Here is a 20,369-nt window from a genome sequence, read left to right as displayed (position 1 = left end):
CCTACATACATCCTCCTGTATACTTTAAATCATCTCTAGATTACTTATAATACCTAATATAATGTAAAGGCTATATAAATAGCTGTCATGCTATATTGCTTTTTTACTTGTATTATTTCTATTGTTGTATTATTGTTTTTGTTTTTCCAAATATTTTTGATCTATGGTTGGTTAAATCCATGAATGTGGAACCCAGGGATCCAGAGGGCCGACTATTATCTAAGACAGAAGATGCTACTGGAAAAGAAGAAAGGTGTTAGTAAGGGTCCGAAAATTCTTTAAAGGATCTAGAATGATTTCTTCAATGATCTAGATTTTTCCAATGACAGGTAGGAAATACTTTGATCAAATTATGACTGTATCCCTTGATAGAAAGCACATTTTCATGTTTTCCATGGCACTTTGGGTGTGGCAAGTAAGGCCTTCCACAGCTGGTAGAGCCTCCCTCACCTCCTTCACTCCGGTGCCTCTCCAGCCACACCAGTCACCTGCCATCCTCCAGACACACACCCCTCCCCCTCCAGCTTCTCTACCCAGCTTCAGCCTTCTATCAAACTCTCCACTCTCATGTCTTGGTTCTCTCCTGAAACTTCTCCTTATGCCCCCAGGCAGAGCTGGTCAGTCCCTCCTCAGAGGACACTGAATCTGTTTCACCCACAGAACTAATCAATTCATTCTGCATCCGGGCCCTCCCCTCCAAGCCTAACCCATGATGGCCTGGTCAGTGTCCTACGTACTCAGCAGAATGCTGAGCACAGAACAAACTCAGTACATGTTTGCTGAATAAATGATACTGGATGTGTTTGCTAGCTTTTTACAGCATTTGGAAAGACTTTCAAGTATGTCTTAATAACTTTTTAATATTTGGAGTTCATCCTTTATTAGGAAGTTGGCAGGGAAGATACGCTGTGGGATGCCATAGTCCAATTTCCTGTTGCACAACTTTTTTTCACCTCATATATTCTAATAAATCTCAGATAAAATTAGAATACCACAGAAATCATAGGGTCTTGCGCTGATGGCAGTTTTTGAGGAGAGACTGGGACTTGGAGAGAGAAAAGTTGAGTGTTAGAAAAGCTCTGAGCTTCTCAACCATTCTGAAATCCACAAATTCTTGAAATTCTCAAGGCTTGTGGGGTTCCCCACTTCTCTGTGTGTGTAGATGTGTATTAACAAGGATAAACAATGATCTCACAGGACTGTTGAGAATTAATACAGAATGTAGATAAAATGCTTTGTAAATAACCAGCATCACTGAATATGTATCAACTAAATGGGTAAAGCAGTTCACTTGGACTTGGGTAGAAAAAGGCCAGTCAAGTGTAGTCTTTACTTCTAGGCACACTCGATCATGGTTTTTAATTTTTTACAGGTTATAATTTTCTAGAAAAATTGCACCCAAATAAAAACAAACAAAAAACAAACTGTCAAAGCTCTTTGATTTGCACAGCCAGAGAAATGACTTTCCTCCTAAGCAGAGATTCACAGTAGACAGACAGCCTAACAGCATCCTTGTTAACGCGTGAGGGAAGGACATCCACATCTTCCTCCTCTCGTTTGCTAAAATTCAAGGTTACCGACTCCTTTTCACCTTCGCTAAAGTTCTCACTAGATGTGCTATAAAGCTGTAATTACTCTTGAGACACCCATGAATAAGAGAGGTGCCCATGCTTCGGCGAGGTGTGGTAAATTTGGCAGGGAAGTTCAATTTCCGTAACATTGTTTCCATCCCAGGAAATGTCTCAGGTGGCTTGGTATGGGTGAGCTGCTGCCAGGTTTTCGGGCATGGGCTTGCCACCCTTGGCTGACATCATTTGACTGGATTCTTTACTCTGCTTGCCCCACAGAAGCCTTTGCATTCAAGTAGTCTCCATTTTCTCAAACACCCCATGCGATCACCATCATGTCTATGTCTCCAAAAAGCCTAATATGGAAAGCCTCTAGTGCATGTGTGTACTCTCCTTGCCTATGAAAATAGCAAGAGCATTTACTACTATACAAATCAAAACCACAATGGGAAAACTTTGATTGTAGCATCGTTATTACCTGGGATAATGGGCTACAACTGTGACTGCGGCATTATATCAACAGAATTCTTATACTACATATGTGCTACACTGAATTTGTTTATCCTGATGCCCAAGAACTCTCTGAAATCATTAAATGTCAAATGTAAATTTAAAATACTCTTTTTTAACTAGGTAAACTTTCCTAACTTGAGCTAAACGAAGAAGATAAGTTGCTGACCAGGTGGAACCTGTGATTTTGCAAGCCAAACTTTCTTCTGTTCTCCTGGTCTAGAGGTTGTACCAATTCATTAATCATCCCATGTTTCCCAAATTAGAGTATATCCAGTAGGTATTATCTCCTGAAATATAAATTAGCATAAACATTTCCAAGAAGTTTGCAGGGAAGTCTTTTATGTCCTGTGGCCCAATAATGGCAAACCTTCCTGCATTTAGAATTCCTTTCTGACAAAACCACAGTAATTATGCTTAAAAGCTGGTTAGGTTAGGTGGCACTATGTATTTCCCTGGCCTTCATATACTATGACATACACACAGCTACACATTTGTGGGACCCCTGTCTATCGTCATTTTTTGGGTAATGAGTACTTGGGATTTTTGAGAAGCTTTTATTTCTAATATAGTTTTACTGATTATGCACAGGCTTATAATTTGAACTAGAATGTGGCACTTACTGATGTCTGAGATTCATCTTTTTATTTCTCCAAAACCAGGGAATCATATTCCATAAAGTCATCAACTTAAATGTTTTAACCAAAGACTCCAAGAGCGCATGGAGAGACGATGGAGCAGACAGAGAGAGAACTGGATGGGAATGCCTTTTAAGTACCTCCTTACACGGCAGGGACAGCAAGGCTGAGAAGAAAGTAGCCCTTCTCTCCTCTAGTCTTTCTAAGAGAAGAGTCAAGACTGTGCAGGTTGTCTGGGGGAAGGCTGCTGGCTGTGGATGGCCTGAGTGAGAGCTACCAGCCCATCAGAAGATAGACTTGGAGTGACAGCCATTTTCTCAGCCAGTTCAGAAAATAAAAGAAAGTATCACAAAGCAAGAGGCCTGCAAGTCCCAGACACATTTCTACACTTGAGTCCATCATTAACTCATGATATCTACATCAGGATGCAGATTTCTGGATGACCACGGAAAACAGCAGGTGTCTGTGAAGTTTGCCAGAAGATGACCCATATGTTCGGTCAGATCCTGTGGTTTCATAAGAGTTTCACCTTCAATCAGACTGCTGTGAGCTGGAATGTCATGTTTTCCCGGTTTGTAATTTCAATTGAATGCCCATCACCAGTAAATGTGAAGTCGTTTTTCTTTTTTTAACTTTGAAGAATGTAGCAGAAGGGAGGCTTATCTGAAACCAAACCTAAAAGCACGGTGAATGAAAGGAGGAGCAGATTACCTCAAGGTGAGAAGAAAATCCAAAAGCCACATATAAAGAGGAAAGTCAGACCCAGGATTCAGAGCCCAGCAACTGCACAGCCAAGCTTTGTGGCAAGATATTCAGTCTCTATCACATTCCCTGCTAACTCTTCAAATGACAGTATTAACAGTGGAGGTGGATTGCTCTGTAAATGCTACATGCTTGCTTTATTTTTCACATAATAAACCAACAATTGTTGGACTACATAGGATAGGAAATCTTTCACCATCAGAGTAATTCTGAAATATATCCTAGAGATTTCAGTAGACTGCGATGGTGACAGGAAACAACGGGAGCCAAATGACATTGGGCAAACATTCAGGAGTCCAAGGTGATTATTCTTTCATTTTCAGATTTGCGTTTAACTTAATAAGTAGACAAAAATCAAAATAAACACATAGGAAAACTGAGCTCCAAGCAGAGTTGTAGAGGCTACATGGAGCTTACCCAGGAGCTCAGACATTACAGAGCCACAGAAGGAGCAGACAGAGAGCGGTCAGATGGTGCCTAGAACACAGCGACTGTCACTCCGTGGCTGAAGTGTCTACTCAACACCACCGCTGCATTTTCTCCTCAACTGTCAGCCCAGGGCAGCTGGCCAAGTTGTAGAAACTGCCACTGTGTGGTTCCCTCAGTAACCCAACCACACTTTTCCATTGGAATTGCTTTCCCAAATAAACTGGTCTTCAGGATTTTAAGCATTTACCCTTAAAAACTTTCCTCCTGAACATGTAGTCAGTGTTCTCAATGAGACTTTGCCAGATTTGCCATCTGTGCTTAAGCTTTTGGAAAATTCTGCAGTTGCCCTTGCTGCACATTTTCAAGTGGTAACATCACTCCGCATCTCAAAGGATGCTTGCTGTGCTGAAAAGAAAAACACAGTTGGCCTCAGGAGATCCAGGTCCAATAACTCACCTTGGGAAAGTCCCAATCTTTTTACATGTTATTTCTTAAAAATTTGTATAGTGGGGCATGGTGGCTCACACCTGTAATCTCAGCACTTTGGGAGGCTGAGGCGGGAGGATCATGAGGTCAGGAGTTCGAGACCAGCCTGACCAACATGGTGAAACCCCATCTCTACTAAAAATACACAAATTAGCCAGGTGTGGTGACACACACCTGTAATCCCAGCTACTCAAGAGTCTGAGGCAGAAGAATTGCTTGAACCTGGGAGGCAGAGGTTGCAGTGAGCCAAGATTATGCCATTGCACTCCAGCCTGGGTGACAGAGCAAAACTTGGTCTCAAAAAAAAAAAAAATCTGTATAGTGGAGGTGAGGATATCTACCCTACCCAACTCCCCTACTGAACAGCAGCAAATGTCCTGGTATTTTTAAATGAATGGAACTTGACCCTCCCATACAGCACTGCCTTTCACATATCTCGACTTTGATATGTTTTCATGAATCTAAATTTAGGCTTTAAAAAGTCTCTCAACTTAAAATCCTTCCAAATAAGTTTTTTAGGTGAGTTGTCAGACTATGTTGTTCATTTGTACCCTGAGTCAAAGAAGTTGATCTGGGTAAAGGTCTGGCAGCTTCACACCTCTGGTCGTTTCACTAGGCATCCACCACGCTGCTGAGTAGCTCTGGAAAAGTGGGAGATGAACTCATATTACAATGGTATACTTTTCCACGTTTGCAAACTGACAACTCGTGGTGGTTGTGTATAAAGAAGAGCCAAGGTATCATGAACTTGGACAGCTGCTTTCTTAGCCCTAGCTGATATTTTCTGCCCTTCAAAGATATTTGCAAGTTCTTGTATATCACTCTCTCTTGCAAATAAAAGCTTCTCCCTGGGGAGGCGAGCTCCTTATCGCTTGTTCCTGGGTATCTTACAGTCACTTGCCAGGACAGATTTATAGTTGCTGGTGTGGACAGTATGTACTCAAACGTTCTCTGTTACATAACAAAATGGTGCAATGTGAGAGAAGTATGGAATACATTTGGATTCATTTTGTCTCTTAATAGAGCCAAAAATAGATTTTTAAAAAAATCTACATCTTCCACACAAATACATCCATTTATAGTTATGAAGATAAATGGAAAATGAGGCTTTACCAAGAAAAACCACAAGTTTTTCTTTTTTTTCTTTTCTTTTTTTTTTTTTTGAGTCGGAGTCTCGCTCTGTTGCCCGGGCTGGAGTGCAGTGGCCGGATCTCAGCTCACTGCAAGCTCCGCCTCCCGGGTTTACGCCATTCTCCTGCCTCAGCCTCCCAAGTAGCTGGGACTACAGGCGCCCGCCACCTCGCCCGGCTAGCTTTTTGTATTTTTTTAGTAGAGACGGGGTTTCACCGTGTTAGCCAGGATGGTCTCGAACTCCTGACCTCGTGATCCGCCCATCTCGGCCTCCCAAAGTGCTGGGATTACAGGCTTGAGCCACCGCGCCCGGCCTAAGTTTTTCTAACTCCAGTTTTGAATAAATCTATTTGTGGTTTTACTGGAACATGCTTTATTTACTTCAATATTCTGTCCCTGGGCAGATTTTGCAAATAGAGCCTAGTCAAACAACAGGATCTTTAATCAACCTTGAAACACCGAGAGCCCAGTTTTCTCATTTTATGCTCTCTTTGTGGGCAAAGTCATCCTCTCCCAAGGCTTTAATTACCATCTATGGTGATAATTCCCAAATCATGGTCTCCCACTCAGATCTCCTCCCAGAATGGCAGCCTAGGTATATAATTGTGTCCTGGACATCTCCACTTGGAATGTCCAAAACTAAACTCTCCTTACCTCTGTAAACGGCGGCTCTATCTACCCAGGGTCTGGTAGAGCCCTGGGAGTAACCTCTGATGTATCCCCCTCCCTCACCCCTCCCATTCCACCAACACCACGTGCAGTCAATTCCCTCTCCTAACTAGCCTTGGAATCCACCTGCTTCATCAGTTCCTTTGCCACTCACTCAGCTGAGATCACCAATATTTATTTCCCATGGTATTCTAACCGCAAGTGGTTTTCCCATTTCGCACTGACTACCTACTGAGCACCCACAACAGTGTGCCAGCCAAGAAGGAGTCATGAAACAGATGTAGAAGGCTTCTTCACCGCCCCCAACAGGGGCACCATATGATGGGAATGAGGCTTGATTTAGGTGGTCCTCATTCAATATTACAAAAGAGTATACAATTAAGAATTTTTAGGCCAGGCACGGTGGCTCATGCCTGTAATCCCAGCACTTTGGGAGGCCAAGGTGGGCAGATCACGAGGCCAGGAGATCGAGACCATCCTGGCTAACACGGTGAAACCCCATCTCTGCTAAAAATACAAAAAATTAGCTGGGCGTGGTGGCGGGCGCCTGTAGTCCCAGCTACTCAGGAGGCTGAGGCAGGAGAATGGCGTGAACCCAGGAGGCGGAGCTTGCAGTAAGCCAAGATCGCGCCACTGTACTCCAGCCCGGGTGACAGAGCAAGACTCCGTCTCAACAAAAAAAAAAAAATTTTTTTTTTTAGCCAGTCACAGTGGCTCACGCCTATAATGCCAGCACTTTGGGAGGCTGAGGAGGGCAGATCACTTGAGCTCAAGAGTTCAAGATCAGCCTGAGCAACATGGCAAGACCTTATCTCTACTAAAAATACAAAAAATTAGCCGGGCATGGTGGTGCATGCCTATAGTCCCAGCTATTTGGGAGGCTGAGGTGGGAGGATCGCTTGAGCCCAAGAAGTCAGGGCTGCAGCGAGCCATGATCATGCCACTGCACTCCAGCCTGGGTGAAGGTAGTGAGTCCCTCTCTCAAAAATAAATAAATAAATAAATAAATCTTTCTTAGTCTAAAACTTAATCCCTTATGGGAATGAGATTAACTCAGTGAAGTAATTAACAGTAATTGCTGTTTTGGGAACTGTGAACATCAGAGCATTTCAGAGAAGGGAGAGAACAATGTGACAATTAGGACGAAAAGTTTAAATGAAATTTCTGGACAAGTGTGTAGTTTTCCTATCGCAGTCACTCAACAAGCATTAAACATACACGTAGTCAGTGCAGGACTCTGCTCCAAGTAAATGACACAGCAAAAAAAAGGAGTTAGAAGATAATCTCTCTCCTCAAGAAGTGAACTAGAGAATTCTGATCTACAATATACTGTGGAAGGACGTTAAGAGTGAGAATTTGACCATGGGCAGATCCTGAGTGTACACTTCACCAGCTAACTTCAGGCTCCCTTTCTGCCAGGTGACTGTTTCACATGTCTCTCCTCAAACTGCACCCCCCACCCCGCACTCCCTCCCCGACCCTCGCTCCCCATTCCACTGAGAAAACTGAAGAAACAGAACTTCCACGAGCTTCCATTGCTCCTTCTACCCAGCCCTCATCTGTACCCTCAGATTCCGCCTGTTTTCTGGCGATACAGGAGAATCAGCTCTGCGCTCTTGGCTAAGGTCAAGCCCTCTGCTTGTGCACCAAACCCCAGCCGCTCTAGGACATCCCTCCAGCAACTGTCCTTATCTTTCCTGACCATGGGATAGAAAAGGTCAAGCTCTTCACCAGTCATTCTTGGATACCTCCCCAGTCACTTGCTGCATCAGAAGCAGTGACTGATGAGGGTGACATGTACTCAATATTTGGTGTTAAACATAAAATGGGTTGCTGCGAGAAACAATAGCATATGTACTCCTGGACTGATGATTTTGTTGACTCACAGCCACCCTTCAGCCCGTATTCTCTATTTCCCTGAATCGCGATCCCAACCTGGCATTCCTCATGCTCCCTAGATCTATTTTTCCACATAGCACATAACTCCATCTGAGGCACTAGCTGCTTAGTTTGTTTTGCTTATGGTTTGTCTCTTTCCACTGGCATATAAGCTCCATGAGGGCAAGGATTTCGGCATATTTGTCCATTTCATTCACTGCTTTACTCCCAGAGTCTAACACAGAGCCCGGGCCACAGGACTTGTTCCAAAAATATTTGTTGAATTAATGAGGTCCCAGACTTGCCATTTCTGATCTGTGTGATCTTGACAAATTATTCTCTTAAAATCTCACTTTCATCATTTTTAAGATGGGAGTGCTGACAGTACTCACTACGTGGGATTGTGGTGAGGATTTAATGACATAAAATGTGTTCAACATTTTAGCAAATTTTCTGGTTTGAAGTACTCAACAAACAGTATCTATTCTATGATTAATTCGAATTTTATATCCATTAGCATCCAGGTTTACCTTGAATCTATTCAGTTACTGATAGGTGCTGGTTTGGACATTCAGTAGACTGGCATGAAAAAGAAAAATAAGATGTCTACATATGTGCTTTCCTTCTATTACTGAAGACTATTTAAAATCTAACCTTCACTTAAAAAATACTGAACATACAACTAAGTAACGTTAATGTCTAGGTCTAGGTTACTAGGTTCTCAGTAAAAATGATGTTTAGTAAGGAAATGATGTCAGTCAGCCTGTAGCTCATATTGATAAGCCATCCAGAATTGGTCCCATAGGTGATGACATCTAGACCTCACTTCTTCCGCTACCTGTGCCTCTTCCTCCTCTTTCTCTTTCCTCTCTGTTGCCACAAAGCCAGCTACTGCCAGGATCCCCCCTCCCCATCGTTCTGTAGTCCAGGGTGGTGTCTCTGTTAGCATAAGGAAGTATCAAAGGAAATGTATCTCTATGTACCTTTATTTTCCCTCCAGGGCTTAAATGGAAAAAGAGAGAAGGTGGAGTCCCTTTTGCCATTGTAACTAGAACTAAAAACCTTAAAAAACTGAAGTTGGAGCTCTGAGTGCATTTTCCCACAAAAACCATGTTATATATAGTGGCTTGGTTCTATGGTACTATTAATAAGACAGAATACTTCAGCTATGATTTCTGGGCTGGCCTGGGAAACTAACCACTAAATGTGACATAGTTTCAGTGAAAAAGCGTGTTCAGGGTTCCCAGCAGTGAGTTTTTATAAACTCACAATCAGAACACAACCCATCTGAAAGCTGAGGGCCGCCTACTTCACAGTAGGTTTGACAGCCTCGCAAAGGCATCCGAATGTCATAGATGGTAACACCAAGCTTAAGAGTCTCCTGCGTGGTGCTCCAGTAGTACTTCATTTGTTTGCCTGATCCCTGTTCTCTAATGTGGTGGGCCTACCTCACACCATTTTGTAAGAACTGAAACACCTGATTAGTAATGACTATTCAACAAAGGTTAGCTCTCTTCTCTCCCCTTCACTGGTGAAATTTCAGTGTCTGTACCTTTTACTTGGTTTCGTATGAATCTTATGAATTTTTCTTATGAATCTATTTTTAACACTTCTATATGAAAAAAAATACAAAGCTTTTGCCAGTAGAAACCAGAAAACGGTTATTGCTCATTTCTTCTGGCTGACACACCTTGTCTGCAAATGGCAGCTTCTCCCACAGCAGGAAATCTTTTCCATCAAATAAGCCATTACGCCTTCCAACAGTCTCTGCCAAACTGAAAATCACCATCTTGACTTACCATAGCGGCGGAGCTTTGGCAGTTGGGCTAACGCGCATTCAGCATGGAGACTCGGCACTGACATTAGCTAACCATCCCACATTTCCAACTTGTTTCCTTGGAGTCATTATCCAAAATACACAAGGAAGAGAGGCTCACCTAACTGGAATAGCTTATGTTACCAATTACGGTCAACCCTAAAGCACATAACCAGTAAGGCAGCTAAGATTGACTGTGCAGGAAGAAATCTATGCCCTAAGTAGCCCATGGAGTTGGGCAGAGAACTGTATCTGCCACCAGTTTCAAAATGCTCTTTCTCCTTCCCTGACACCTCAGGCTCTCCTTATTTTATCTCCATGTCTTTTCTATAAGAATGGGCCACTGTTTTCTATTCATTAAAAGTCTTCAAGCCAGGCACAGTGGCCCATGCCTGTAATCCCAGCTACTCGGGAGGCTGAGGCACGAGAATCGCTTGAACTTGGGAGGCAGAAGCTGCAGTGAGCCCAGATCACGCCACTGCACTCCAGCCTGGGTGACAGAGTGAGACTATGTCTCAAAAAAACAACAAAACAAAAGACTCTTTGGATGAAACATTTCTCATCTACCATCTCTAATTCTTTATCCTCTCTTAAAATTTGATAACACAGCTTCCCTGTTTTCTTAAAAAAAAAAAAAAATCCCTCAAATTAGTGCAATCTCAGAGATTCTAGGGCTAAAAACCTGGGAGACAGAAGAAGAAATGAGTGTCTCAGTTTCCTCTCTGTATGGCCCTGGAACAAATCTTCACCTTCTCTGCATCTTTCTCTCAAATCTGGTCGAGTTCCAATTCTTGTATCATGTCTCAAAAGAACATCGCTGGAATGAGCCAATATGTATATAGTACCAGGAGCACTTTCAAAGAACACTTTAGTGCTCTTTTAATGTATTATTTTTAAAAAGTATATGGTTAGTATCTACTCTCCCCATTTACTTGAAGAAGATTATTTGGCAAGATACTGAAAGGGAGGCAATTTTTGAAGCATAGTGAATTGTGATTACTCAGTGTTTATCTGGATCTCCTGAAATAAGTGTGGAAAAAGTACCATACGTTTTGATACAAAATTGTTTAAGTGGAAAATATACACAAAAGAAAATGTCGAATACATCTTTTTATAGTTCCCAATGATTGTGAAAGAAATCTGGAAAGGGGGGAAATCAACAATTGTTTGGACAATTAAGAACTGTTGGAACACGCTAATAATTTCCCCTTGAAATAATGACTTTAGCACCTTGAGCAGTATGGACTCCATGAACATTGCCAGGAAATGCTTCATATGTTTCAGGAATAAGTAGTTGCTTCAAATTTAACAGAGTCAAACGTTTACTGTAACCTAGGGAAAATAATATTTTGGAAAAATGCAATTACCCTCAAAGGTAGTCTAAATAATATAGTTCATGAGCAAAGTTTTAAAGGCTTAAGACAATAGAGTAAAATTCTGAAGATCAAGTACAATGCAAGGTGGTGACATTTGATTTTTGTTTGTTTTGAGATGGAGTCTCGCTCTGACACCCAGGCTGGAGTGCAGTGGCGTAATCTTAGTTCACTGCAACCTCCACCTGCTGGGCTCAAGTGATTCTCCTGCCTCAGCCTCCTGAGTAGCTGGGATTATAGGCACACACCACCGTGCCTGGCTAATTTTTGTATTTTTAGTGGAGACGAGGTTTCACTATCTTGGTCAGGCTGGTCTCGAATTCCTGACCTCGTGATCCGCCCACCTCGGCCTCCCAAAGTGCTGGGATTACAGGTGTGAGCCACCACACCCAGCCTATTGTTACCTTTAAAAGTACTAAAAGTCAACTAAAAACTATCTAGAGCTCAGAAGGATCTACTGAAGCAATACCAAGGCTGCTATGAGTAGGACATCTGTTTATTGTTTACTAAGTCAATGGTCCTCACCTGGGACAGGCTGGGCCTGTAGTTATCACATTATTTAAAGCAGGTGAGCTACCACGCCATCCCAGCTATCAGAATTTTATGATTCATGAATTCCAACAATCACAATAAAAATAAGGCTACATTATTTCCAACCATCCCCCATGCTCCTCACACAGGGCACCAAGTTTTCACATAGCCAGAGATGGTTTGGATGTTGGCATATTTTGCTACTTGCTGTACATGCCCAGTTTCTTAATGGATGCAGTCACTGGGAAACCAACCCCACTCCTTTTTCTAAAACAAAGTACAAGAATCAGTAAAAAAAATAAGTAAAGCTTAGGGATTAGGGGAAAAATCGTTTATTATCTAGCTCTTGTCTATCTCATATGTTTATGGTTCAAGGATGTGCTATTAACTGCCTCTCTCAAGTTATAAATCTTACATTCACACTAAGGCACAGGGGTACATTAACTTCAAACTATCTCCTATATCCATTGATCTAAACAGACATGGGGAAAATCAAATTAACTCAAACCTCTTATCTAAATTAAAGTCTGCCAAGTCCTAAGGGGAAAAAAAAAATGTTTCGGGAGGGATGTAAAAAAAAAAAAAAAAAAAGCAAGAAAGATGCTATCTTTGTATTGTGAGCTCTAGAAGCAATCCAAACCCAGATCCTGGCCAGTTCTCTGGCTATCTTTTCCTTAAGTAGTGGGAGTTAAGCAGACATTCTTGACAGGAGCCTGCATAACACAAATCAAGAAACTATCCTGACAGCCAAGGCTGGTGACACCATTCCTTAACCTGGAGGAGGGGAGCTTTTCAAGGCTTATGAACCAGGATCATATTACTCTATGCCTCTGAAACTTGGGTCCGTCCCTCTGTCCTTTTCTCGTGCTAGTTTCTCTGTGATTACACATCAAAATGTAGATTCAGTCATCTCGGACTCCTAGAGACTCCCAGGTTGATGAATGCACACCCGTCCTGGAATTTCGCCTGAAGACCAGTAACGGGGCTTGGTGTGCCCGGGCCTGTTCGGGGCGTGCAGCGCAAGACCCGGCTCCGCAGGGTGGGAAGATGCCCAAGCCCAGGGAGACGCGACTGAGACGCCCCCTCTCCTGCCCAGCGCGCCCTCTTCCGTCCCCAGCAAGAGAGCAAAAGTCCCAAGCCTCAATCCGGGCTCAAGCGACCAAACTCCTTTCTGGAGTCTGGACCACTCACCATTCGGGACAGAGCTGCCCCCAAAAGTTAAAATGAGACAAACGCGCGGTAAGCCCCCAGCCCCGGGGCGGGGCCGGCCCAGAGCCCTGCGCTCCAGCTTTGGGAGCGTACCCAGGCCCGGGGAGGGCCAGCCTGGCTGCTCACGGGACCCTCCCTTTTTGGCTCGGCCGTGGCCTGGAACCCACGCGTGGCCCGTGCGCGCTGCCAGCGCTGCAGCTGAGGTTCGAGTTCGGCCCGCGCCCGGCGTGAACAAAGCGGCGGCCACGGCCTGGGACTGCGGGGACTGAGCCGCGGGCTCCACGCCGCCCCCAGGCCCGTAAGAAACGCCGACTGCGGGCCGGGCACAGCACCCGGCCGGGGAAAGGACCCCCAAGTTACGCGCAAACTTTCTTTGAATGGCGCCCAGGTGGGGTGAACCATCCCAAAGAAAGGAGGATGGACTTGAGAAGGGGAGGGCTCGGCTCAGGTCGGGGGGACCCCTCCGTCCCCACCCCCTCCCAGCCAGCTGCCAGGGAATGATGTCATCGCCCCTCCCGGCCCTCACCCCTGTCTCTGCCAGCCCCGCTTTCTCTGCCCTCCCACCCTGGGTCTGACCCCTCAGTGAGCGTGGCCAAGATTAAGAGAGGGGCGGGGGTGGTGGGTGCGAGGTGTTCAGAAAAAAGTTAGGAGAGCGAGAGGGATCGTCCGTGGCAGCAGAGCATCTTCTCCCGCCCCGACCCTGCCAAGATGATGCAAACATTCCTATCTGGAGCTCCGCTTTCAGGGTTCTGCGCTCCCGCGGGCCGGGGGAGGGAGAGGGCTCCGGAAGGGACTGGCCGGGTGGAAAGTGCGCTGACGAGTCTCCTGTCCTACCCGCCCCCACCCTGTTCCGAGCCCTCTACCCCCGACTCGCGGCCCACCCTGCACGCTGCCCTCCCTTTAATTCACACATTTCCTCCACCAGCCTCGGGGCCGACTCCCCGCGCCTACCTCGGCTCTCCGGCCGCCTCCCGCTGCTGCCCGATTCCGCGTCCGGAGCGAGCGGGAGCTGCAGCGGGCTCCGCGGGCCGGGCGCGGGGCAGGTACCGGGCTTTATACCTCGCCCGCCGGGTGACTCAGGAGGCTCCGAGGCTTCACCGCCGCCCTTCAAAATAAGAGTCCGGCGGCGCGGCGGCCGGGAGAGAGGAGGCGTGGCTCGCAGCTCTCGGACGCGGCCCCCAGGTTAGGGAGGCTTCCTCGCACCCACTCGTAACTTTGTCCCGCCTTTTGCATCTCTCTGGTCGCAGGCCCCTTCCTGGGGCAGCCAAGTTACAAATCGGATTTTCCTGGAACGATCGAGAAGTGCTAATAACGGGAAAGAATGTAACTTGTTTAGGCCCATAGTTATGTTGTCGGCATGTTAGGATGATTCTCCTCCGGTGTGTTTTTTCCTTTACAGACTAGAGTGTCCAATAAACCCGACTCCAGGGCAGCGTTTTAGGGGAAAGCAATAGAAACTCACGGTAGAATGGAAGCTGCCCTGAAGGAATGGAACCGCGGGGCTGGGGCTGGGGCTGGGGCTGGGCTGGGGCTGTGGGGAGGGAGAGTCTGAGGACGTATTTTCACATACAGTGCAAAAATGAGTGTGTGACATTAAATCGAAAAGCACAAATCATCATGCAGGATATTTCTTCTCTAAGGAAGAGGAAGGATAATTTTTAGATTTCCATTAATTAGTTTGCTGTGTTCCGTGTAATAAATAGCTAAATTCAGGAGTCCTTAAGGTGAGAGGAGTAAAGCACTTTGATCTAGCAACATCTGAGGAACCCGGTCCCTATTCTATCCTGTGGTCCTCTCAGGTCATAACCTACAGGAGGACCTGAGTCACTTGTTTTAACACTCATTTACACAGGAATTTCTGTAGAAGTGTTTTCAAAGAGGAACTGGTCTCATTCGTTCCAGAATTAATATTCTATGCAAAATCTGTGACAGATTGTGGGCTTAGCCTTAAATCCAGATCACCAACTTTTCTTTCACCAGATCAGCTAAGGACACCCCGGCTCTGTGTATAATCCTCTGGTAGCTGGTTTGGCACACCATGTCACAACAATTTCTGTCCTCTTTCTGCTTCCAGCCTGTGCTCCTTGGCCACTGGGACCAAATCTTTCACACACAATAAGTTGTCAACAAAATGAATGCATGAATGAGGGAACGAATGGTAATATCTACCATTTACTGAACCTACTGTTGTGCCAGGCTGTTTCAGTAACGTGGTCACTCGGTAACTGCCAATAAATGCCAACTAGTTTTGAATAGCCAGTAGACCACTTGTTTAAAAGGTTTAGTACTGTAACTGTATGCTGCCTTCATTACTGATATCTAACACCAGCATTGCTAGGTTCACTGTCTTCAACCGGGTAGTCTATTCCTCTCTCAGAAATACCTTTATTGACTTTTAAATGAATAATGATGTTTGCAAAATATTAATAAACCAAATATTGCTCTTTAAGCAATAAATCAAAATTGAATGTCCCTGTGATTTTACTCCCAGAGATAAATTGTTAGCTGCCTAACGTATAGACCTTCAGGCTTTTGTATGTGTATTTAAACACACACTTAAAATAGCTTAGATCATTGTTTCCATACAATTTTGTGACTTTTTTTTTTTTTTTTTTTGAGACAGGGTCTCACTCTGTTGCCCAGGCTGAAGTGCAGTGGTGCAATCATGGCTCACTGCAGTTTTGACCTCCCAGGCTCAAGTGATCCTCCCACCTCAGCCTCCTGAGTAACTAGGGCTGCAGGCACGTGCCATCATACACAGCTAATTTAAAACATTTTTTTCCTCTTCATGACAAGGTCTTGCTATGTTGCCCAGGCTGGTCTCAAACTCCTGATCTTAAGTGATCCTCCCGCCTCGGCCTCCTAGATGTGACCACCGCACCCAGTCTATAATTTTTTTTTTTTTTTGAGACAAATTCTCTGTCACCCAGGCTGGAGTGCAGTGGCATGATCTCGGTTCACTGCAACCTCCGCCTCCTGGGTTCAAGCGATTATCCTGCCTCGCCTCCCAAGTAGCTGGGACTACAGGTGCCTGCCACCACACCCAGCTCATTTTTGTATTTTTCGTAGAGACGGGGTTTCACCATGTTGGCCAAGCTGGTCTTGAACTCCTGACCTCAAGTGATCCACCTGCCTTGGCCTCCCAAAGTGCTGGGATTATAGGTGTGACCCACTGTGCCTGGCCTATAACCTATTTTTTTTTTTTAACCTAACAATATACTGACCATAGTCATCTTTCTGGGGATAATACAAAGCATTATTATCTCTTCCATTTTTAAGAGGGTGATAGACCAACAATTCATTGTCCTGGGATAAAAGCTTTAAAGGGTGAAAACGACTTTGTCTATTCTAATATTTCTAATAGTAGTTCCCTGTTTAGCTTCAGAACTTCCTTTGAATTCTCAGCTTGTTTACTCCCATGTCAAATGGCCCTTAGAGGTGCAGCAATGACATCACCTGGCCTGCAGCAGGGTTTTCTTGGGGGCTGTGATGTGACACTGAGTAAAGAGTGCCACCAGACAAGAGTTGGGACGTGTGATCTGTGCCATTAACTGTGGGACTCTGAAGCTTATTTCCACAATAATGGGATTAGCCTGATGGATTTTTAAGTTATGCTTCTTAAATTTTGTGATTTTATGATTTAGGAGTCCACTCACAACATAAAGCTCAGAAAGAATAAAATAGATGTCTGTTAGTATCACCTCTAGTGTTTACCTGCCATGGAAGGGACTATGGGGTAGAACAGACTTGGAGAGTTGACTGTGAGAAAACATACCCACTTCCTTTACTCTGAAGAGGCAGCAAAAGAAGGATGATTCATTAGATCTGTCATTTCTATGTCTGCCTTATTCCAACTACAGGTGCCCAGAAAGATGCATGCACACGGACCAGTTTTCACTTTTCAGTGCTGAAATCCAGGAAGACTGAAGACACTGATGCAAAACACTGAATATTCTAATGTTTGCAACTTTGAAGTTTTTACACATGAACTGTGGGAGGTGTGGATACATCTTGGCCGTCACTTTGAACAAGCCCCAGAATTGCTAGAACTAGTATCAGTAGAAGCACTGATGAGAATTTCTGCCAAGTTTGAAAAAGAATATTCCATCCTCCTCTGAACACTGAAGATTCTGATCAAGTCTTCTCCTTATATTACTTTTATTTCATTCTTCCCTAACTAAAACTTCACATTCTATGGATTTGAGATAAGATGAAAGGGGCAGAGAACAAACACACAAAGAGCTTTTATTTCATCAGGAGTGACCCTCAGGGAACTCCCTTCAGCTTTGCTGGCTGTATCTGCCAGAGGCTCTGCTTCCGGCATGCATCTCCGGCTGTACCTTCAGCAGGCTTTGGCTCAGAGCCTATGGCTTCAAACATGCAAATTTACTTTGAGATGAAACATTGTGCTCAATTAGCCAAGTATTTGGGGAGAAAAGTGGAAAGGGTGAAAGTAACCCTTCAAATCATTCCTTTTTATATTTTCCTCACAATGAAATAGTGAAACATAGGTGGTTAAAAACTAAAACACTAAAACGAAAGACATTAAAACCAATAGTATTCACTAAAGAAAGAAGATCTTGGCAGCAAAACCAAATGACAGATCTATCTATTTATCAATCGACTGACTGATCTGTCAAACTACTAACAGGTATTATACACCATCTAGCTCAAAATGCTCAGCATAGGTAGTATATAATATTTTATAAAGTAGATATGATTAGCAAATGAAGTAAATGTCTTTTTACTGCTACCACAAATCGACATTGTTCAATCATGCTTTTCTAACTTAAGAATTAAAGCCCAAAATCTATATTTTCATTTATTTTATTTCCATGTAGCAGCAAAGGAATGTTAATATACCTTCAGGCATTTTGCTTAATATTTTAATGAAAACTTGAGATTTTCCTAGAAGATTCCTGGCTTCTGGCTTGGCACATTTTCTACGAGAAGGCTTTTGCTATGTATTTCCTCAGAGTGATCAATGGTGTCTATTAACAGATGTTCTGATAATCAGTTCAGCATCAGGATCTTGTTCCATTCACTTCTGGTGTTTTGATGTTTGTTGTTGTTGTTGTTTTGAGATGGAATCTTGCAGTGTCACCCAGGCTGGAGTGCAATGGCGTGATCTCAGCTCACTGCAACCTCCACCTCCTGGGTTCACGCAATTCTCCTGCCTCAGCCTCCTGAGTAGCTGGGATTACAGGCGCGCACCATCACACACAGTTAATTTTTTGTATTTTAAGTAGAGACAGGGTTTCACTATGTTGGCCAGACTGGTCTCGAACTCCTGACCTTGTGATCTGCCTCTTTGGCCTCCCAAAGTACTGGGATTACAGGCATGAGCCACCGTGCCTGGTCTTTGATGTTATTTTTAAAAACTTGATTTAGCTCTTACTATATTTTTTAGAGTCACAGAATCTTGCCTGAATGGCCTATTTCTTCTATTGTAGTTGCTACCTTTGCAAGGGTTCCCAAGTACATTTATCAAACAAGAACAAGACTAAGAAAATAACAGATTAATTATAGATTTTACCTGATATTGATTCACAGTAATGTTACGTTTGGGAAAACGTTTCTGAGAGTGGAATGCTTAAGATCAGCTTTTAGTCTATTCATTTTTAAGAATAAGCAACTTTTAACAATGTTGGACTATTCTGAATTTGGACTCTGTAATTAAGTATAATATTTTATACAAAACACATTTGTCTCCATATCAACAACTAGTAATTATTTTAGGAAAAGTGAGAAACTTTTAAAAACCAAAATGTGGGTCTTCTAAAGAGGCTTAGGCTCATGCATTATCTGATCATGAAGACAGACTATTAGGGGAGGAGGGAAAGGGCACCCCTCCAAGGACAACTCATACTTTGAACATAAAAACAAATTCATCTGTCCTATTGGTAAAGATAACTTTATGGTTCTTTGGTTTGTTCATAACTTTTTATTAAGAGCAGGGAGAAGGGATCAGGAAGAAAGAAATGGGACTGCTTGTACATATAGACACAACTAGAACCCAGTGGACACCAAATGCTATGTTGCAGGGAGCATGACAACCACGTCTGCAGTCGGAATGTAAAGAAAGGTCACGCTACGATAAACAAAAAACAGGCTGAGCTTGTGAGAGTGAGGTAAGCCTTGAACATCCGAGACAACTCCAGAGGACTCAAAATCAGAGTTGGGAGGGGGCTGAAGAGGTCATCTAGTGAAGGCATGTCCTGAAAAGAGCATGGCCTTTGGAGCTGGCCAGAGTGGGGTCAGTTCCACTGTTTCCCTTGAACTCATAAAGGTTTTGTTTTGGGAGTGGAGGTTCAGGTATTTACGCCACTGGACTGCTGTTGAAAAGACACAACACGATGCTGCCAGGGCAGCGCCTAACGTACTCTGGTATGTAGCAGGTGGGGAGCTGGGTTTTGTTTGGTTTTGCCTTTTAATTTTGTTTTTGTTTTTGCAAAACACAGTATTTAGTTACAGATAGTAAAAAAACAGAGAAAAGGGGCCGGGCGCGGTGGCTCAAGCCTGTAATCCCAGCACTTTGGGAGGCCGAGGCGGGCGCATCACGAGGTCAGGAGATGGAGACCATCCTGGCTAACACGGTGAAACCCCGTCTCTACTAAAAAAAAAAATACAAAAAACGAGCCGGGCGACGTGGCGGGCGCCTGTAGTCCCAGCTACTCGGGAGGCTGAGGCAGGAGAATGGCGTAAACCCGGGAGGCGGAGCTTGCAGTGAGCTGAGATCAGGCCACTGCACTCCAGCCTGGGCGACAGAACGAGACTCTGTCTCAAAAACAAAACAAAACAAAACAAAACAAAACAAAACAAAAACAGAGAAAAAAATAATAATCTGAACTTTACTTTGGGCTGGCATTATGCCAATCATGTCACATGCATTCTCCTGTTTATCTGACTATAGAAACCATGAGGAAGTATCACTATAACTATCATTCCACGGACAGTGAGCACAGAGAGGTTAGGTAACTTACCCAAGGGCACAGAGCTGGTAAGGGGAGCAGTGGAGATGCAAATCCTTAACTCCAGAGTCCAAGCTCCAAGGAACATATATATTTGGAGTAAAAAATACATATTTATGAGAAGTCCATTCGCTGTCTGTTCACCATCCCTAAGATCTCCATTTTACCAATGGAGCCATTTATTATTGCCAAGTTTAATTGTGCATAGTCAGGTCTGCTTGATCTGAAATAGTTAAGGCAGCTTCTAAACATGTCCCGCTTGATCCACAGAAGAATCTGACTCACTATTGAGCACCCTTTTCCAAATCAAATGAGTTACGCTGGCTCTGAAGGAACCATCCACAGATTCCATGTGGATTACTGAAGAGGCATAGTGGGAATTTGCCTGTTTATGTGAT

General features: G+C 44.0%; 1 protein-coding gene across 9 annotated transcripts in view; it reads right to left on the bottom strand.

Annotated features, from left to right (window-relative positions):
• The window catches only part of PALLD (palladin, cytoskeletal associated protein), a 422,012-nt gene that overhangs the window by 81,651 nt on the left and 319,992 nt on the right, over window positions 1-20,369 (bottom strand). For 2 of the 9 annotated variants that reach the window (XM_033215648.1, XM_033215649.1), the window contains exon 1: window positions 13,952-14,117. The exons of the other annotated variants lie outside the window; for them this stretch is intronic. The gene's annotated coding sequence lies outside the window, so the exon portion shown is untranslated. Of the gene's footprint in view, window positions 1-13,951; window positions 14,118-20,369 lie in introns of those variants that run through there. 9 annotated transcript variants of the gene reach the window in all.

The sequence above is a fragment of the Trachypithecus francoisi genome, unplaced genomic scaffold, assembly GCF_009764315.1.
Source record: "Trachypithecus francoisi isolate TF-2019V2 unplaced genomic scaffold, Tfra_2.0 Lachesis_group1, whole genome shotgun sequence".
Taxonomy (NCBI): Eukaryota; Metazoa; Chordata; class Mammalia; order Primates; family Cercopithecidae; genus Trachypithecus; species Trachypithecus francoisi.
This window is presented reverse-complemented; position numbering and strand designations above follow the sequence as displayed.